The 4,996-nt window shown below is 39.1% G+C and overlaps 1 long non-coding RNA gene across 4 annotated transcripts in view; it reads right to left on the reverse strand.

Moving 5' to 3' along the window:
• Positions 1 to 450: 450 nt before the first annotated feature.
• LOC119327620 overlaps positions 451 to 4,996 on the reverse strand; it is a 5,147-nt gene continuing 601 nt past the window's right edge. The window contains exons 2-9 of one of the 4 annotated variants that reach the window (XR_005158618.1): positions 4,888 to 4,960; positions 4,574 to 4,668; positions 3,840 to 3,925; positions 3,530 to 3,638; positions 2,000 to 2,073; positions 1,307 to 1,386; positions 947 to 1,215; positions 451 to 858 (exon numbers count right to left, since the gene is read on the reverse strand). This is a non-coding gene — a long non-coding RNA (uncharacterized LOC119327620). Of the gene's footprint in view, positions 859 to 946; positions 1,536 to 1,999; positions 2,074 to 3,529; positions 3,639 to 3,839; positions 3,926 to 4,573; positions 4,669 to 4,887; positions 4,961 to 4,996 lie in introns of all 4 variants that reach the window. The other 3 variants (XR_005158616.1, XR_005158617.1, XR_005158615.1) reach the window with 3 other exon arrangements.

Genomic DNA, 4,996 nt, shown 5'->3' on the forward strand with positions numbered 1-4,996 from the left:
CCTTGGTCTTCACGTGTGTAGCTCCATGGCACTCAACTCCCGATGCTAGTGCTGCGTGTCAATGTCTCCTGCTAAATCCGATGGATGCCAACGTGGTGGAATTTTTTTCATCGCCAAATTGATCTGTCCCCTGCCTTCGTCTGCGTCGTATACGAGGACCCCCGCTCCTCTTTTTGGTCCAAAACAAACCTTTCCAGCTTTTTTTTAACACAGGCGTAAAGCGCTCACATACATGCGTATACATTCACCATTACAAATGCACATATGCACACCCTATTTTTATAAGCATCTTCAAAAGACTGAGCCGGTATATTATCTTAAAATTTATGAACACACCGTAGACACCTCGTCGTCGACGGAAACGTCTCCACCCATTGAATACGCATTACAGAAAATCCTAAAATAAATCCAAAAACAAATGCGAGCACCAGAATTTAAACACTGATGAACTGAGAATATCACAGTTCCTTTAACCATTCAATCACACTAGATGACTCGTTGCGCCAATGGCGCAAAGGCCGAAAGGGAGCCAAGTATTGTGAGAATATTTAGACACTTAAGTCGAAAACCAAATGTGGCCAACACTGCAGCAACCTCTACTTGAAAGCCGCCTTTTCTCACCGGATCTAACATAGATACATAATTCTTCAAGAGCAAATTTCAAAGAAAATATAAAACATGAAAGGCTTTAAGTTGTACTATTGAGACCATACCACCATATCTTCATTTAGTTTCTTTGGAAATCTAAAGGTCTAAGAGGATCATACATGTGAGAAGCTGTGAATCCACAACAAAAACCTAAACTAACTTCCAAACAGCTCAGATCTCTCGTTGTAGTGCGGGGACATGTCCTTAATCCTGCATCCATAACCCATAATTTTTCAACACCTAAATCCACGAAATCCAACCGAAGGAAATCATGGCAGAAAAATGTGTCGTGGCTTACATCTCCGAGAACTTCTTGGCATACTTCTGCAGGTTGGACACAGCAATCCTCGCTGCGAGCTGCTGAAGAACCACACATGCACCTTCCTTCACCTTGCCCTTGGGGAGGAGGGGGGCAACACTTGCAGCGCCACGACAAGGCTTTGCAAACGCCGCCGGCGAGAGCGCGCAGCAGAGGGCGTTGAGAGTGGCAGCGGCCTTCGCCTCGGCGCGGGCATGGTGGCCATGCGACTCGAGCAGCACACGAAGCGGTCGCGCTGGAGCACCACGCTATGCACAGATGTGTAGGCAAGTAACAAAGATTGGTCAAAGGGAAACAAATTATCCAAAAGAAGAAAGGTTTTATATATTTTCAACATACCCAGCCATAAAATCAGATGCTTCTTGATTAACAAAATGAACACACAATTAAGCGGGGCATAGAAGGTGTACAATTATGTACTGAAAAAATCAGAGGGGTTAGATTATGTTCAAATGAGATAAATCATCAAGGTTCCAATGATAGAAAACTTTGGGCCCGATGCACTGATTAATGTTACAGCACACAGGCAAGCTAGACATCTACGTCTGGAGCGAATACTTTCTTCTTCCTATATATATGAGAAAAAACACGCGCATCAGACTTGAAAGCAAAACGAGCCCGGAAAAATTGATGTAGTGCAGAGGAGTAACAAATAAAGGAACAAAAAAATTCCAGAAATTGTTCAGGGTCCTTTTTGTTCTGCAGACATTTTATTTTGTAGAATGGAACTGTTCACCATTTGGGGATCACTTATGTCTTGTGCGGACTTACGGTTGACATTTGCCATAAACATTTCTCAAGGATTCTTCACTTGTGTAATATGAAATCCTCGTTTCTGAGATAAACCGTGGATAACAGAATATACATAGAACCTGATTGGAGCAGAATATTTATTCTGAGGATGTTGCAATACCGTAAGGTTCTGACTGTCCACTACCATGCCAAATACAGTATGAATGATAGTGTCTCCAGTATTTTGCCTAAATGAATTGTATGGTTTGAAACAGAGACAACTAAAAGAACAGTGCTAACCATGGCATCGCTGGGAGACTCGCGTTCATCCTCCAAATTGTCTGGTTTGGAGCAGCAACTGATCCGGGTTCGCACTGAAACACACATACACAAGAAAACATCTTCAACACCTAATTCAGTAGAGATTTCTCTCTGTCTCTCCAAGAAAATAACATTCCCCTCAAGCAACCAATGAACAAGAACGATTCTGCGTATCTGAAGAACGGAACCGGGATGGTGATAACATCAGAGGCTCCCAATTTGCAGCCCCGATATGAGCACCCCCCCCCCCTCTCCTATACAGGTATAAAAGAACTCACCTCTGGCCGGCGGCCGGTGGGCGGAGCTAAATGACCTACAAGATCTCTACTACCCGAAGTTTCTTAAATTATCACCAAATTAATACCTTTAACTAATTAAGGATGGAAAAGATTAAGCAAACATTAAGCTACAAAATCGTCTCCTGGATTGTTATGAGCATAAGAACCTGCTTTTTTTGCGATTTCAAATCTGATTTTTTTTGTGGCAATACAATTCTAAGGCCGTAAATAAAAATCATTATACTATTGTCTGGTCAATTTAAGATCTATGCTGAATAGGTTGAAGTTCTGTCGGTACTACAAATCTCCACTTTTGGGGAAAGCAACAAACTTGGAATCACCAATGAAGATTCAAACAGGAAGACAACTGCATATTTAACTTTCATAAAAGCACTTCCTTATTTTGACCATTTATATATATCAAGTATATACACCATCGACTCAATTTCAGTCTTCTTTAATCTCCGGCGGCCGGTGGGCGGAGCTAAATGACCTACATGATCTCTACTACCCGAAGATTCTTAAATTATCACCAAATTAGTACCTTTAACTAATTAAGGATGGAAAAGATTAAGCAAACATTAAGCTACAGAATCATGTCCTGGATTGTTATGAGCATAAGAACCTGCTTTTTTTGCGATTTCAAATCTGATTTTTTTTGTGGCAATACAATTCTAAGGCCGTAAATAAAAATTATTATACTATTGTCTGGTCAATTTAAGATCTATGCTGAATAGGTTGAAGTTCGGTCGGTACTACAAATCTCCACTTTTGGGGAAAGCAACAAACTTGGAATCACCAATGAAGATTCAAACAGGAAGACAACTGCATATTTAACTTTCATAAAAGCACTTCCTTATTTTGACCATTTATATATATCAAGTATATACACCATCGACTCAATTTCAGTCTTCTTTAATCTCTAACTGAACCAAATAACAAAAGCTTAAGCTTAAGCATCCACACACACAGAAAATGCAAAACAAATCTCACATAAAACTGTCCCAAGTCAGATACAGGGGAAACCAAGGTGAGATGATCATGTTTCTTATAGGGAACAATAACCATAGGTAAATACATACATTATTGCCCTGTCAGAAGGTACTTAGTTGTACTTCAAGTGGTACTGGGACATGAAACTAAGCCATTGAAATTTTTGAAACAGAATAGATGATAACACCAGTGTAGGCCATGAACAAAAATACAAAGAACATAATCAAGCATAACCCACCTCGACCGAAGCAACGTTTGATCAACAGCAGGAACCTGAACCTCATGATGCTACACCATATATCTATGGTTACCCTTTTTATTTCTCCCGCCTAACCTGAAGTAATTATCTGGACAAAATAGGGAGGCACACTTCAACTAATCAGTTCTTAGTAATTATAGAATGCCCTGTATTAAAGGAAGTAAAATCAAGCATGTATATGCTCTAACTTTCATAACTGCATGTAAATTCAGCGATTAACTTTATATACCAAAGTGTACAATTCTCAAGTTTAGCTACAGAGACGAAAACAGAGACAGAGGGCGTGCACCTGAAACCTGACGGAGTTTGCTTCGGCCTCCAATCCAAAACATAATCATCAACCATGCGCGCCTTCCCCATGTACTTCACAAGCATCTATAAAGATGGAATTGACATAAGCCATAAATCACAAGTTCTTGGCACCAACGGCAATAGGGTGTCATTTTAAACAATGTTTAGAATGATGGCTCTGATGAATCTTTTAATGCCTACAGAAGACAAATCTAAACTGAATTTTGTTTGTTTTTTCTGTAACTAAGAAGTTGGAAATTGACAATCATGTATATAGATCAAGGAAAAGTAGAGTAGAAAATGGACCACAATTATGCTAGCAGCAAAGTACTCTGGAAATGAAAAAAAAAAGAGAAACGCAAGTTAGATTATTCTCTGGAAATGAAAAAAAAAAGAGAAACGCAAGTTAGATTATTCCAGTCAAGTGATGCAAGTATATCTTTCAAGCATCAAAAAAATAGATACGAATCAAAAGAGGCTATCGCATCATCCTGGTCATTAACATCAGAACCATAATTCTGGATTTCTGAAGTTGCAAAATACTTCTGGAAGCTGTTGTATTGTTAATTCACATTTATCCTACAACATCCATACATCATACAAAAAATGGAGAAAGAAAAACCAATAAAAACCTGCTCAAAGGTAGTCATCATCAACAATTCTTGCTTCAGTAATGACAACCAACCAGCACATATATCCATCCATGATACATAAAGGGGGGAAGTAAATTACCTTGTATGAGAACAAATGAATTGTCAGGTTGCTGCAGCTGCCAAAAATGCCCCAGCTTAATACATGGATTCTGTCAATGCAACTCACATAGTCACCTGGGTACACATTAATAGAAAAAAATAATGCATCAATTAAAAGGAGCCAAAACAAGCAGAGCAGATCACGAACAAAAAACAAATGAGAAAAGTCACTGGAATATAAGTAAAATAAAGTAGTTGGCATTCATGTAAACAAATCTAAACAAGGACAAAATAAATCATAACATCAAATTGCAGGAACAAATGTGACTTTGCTTGAGACAGAGGTGAATTCACCTTATTCTTCTTCACCAAACTCTTCCTTGGGATTCTTCCTCTTCTCTTCTTTTACAGATCTGCACACATTGTTCTTACGAAAACAGAAGAAATCAAAATCAGATTACTG

The sequence above is a fragment of the Triticum dicoccoides genome, chromosome 7A, assembly GCF_002162155.2.
Source record: "Triticum dicoccoides isolate Atlit2015 ecotype Zavitan chromosome 7A, WEW_v2.0, whole genome shotgun sequence".
NCBI classification, from domain to species: Eukaryota; Viridiplantae; Streptophyta; class Magnoliopsida; order Poales; family Poaceae; genus Triticum; species Triticum dicoccoides.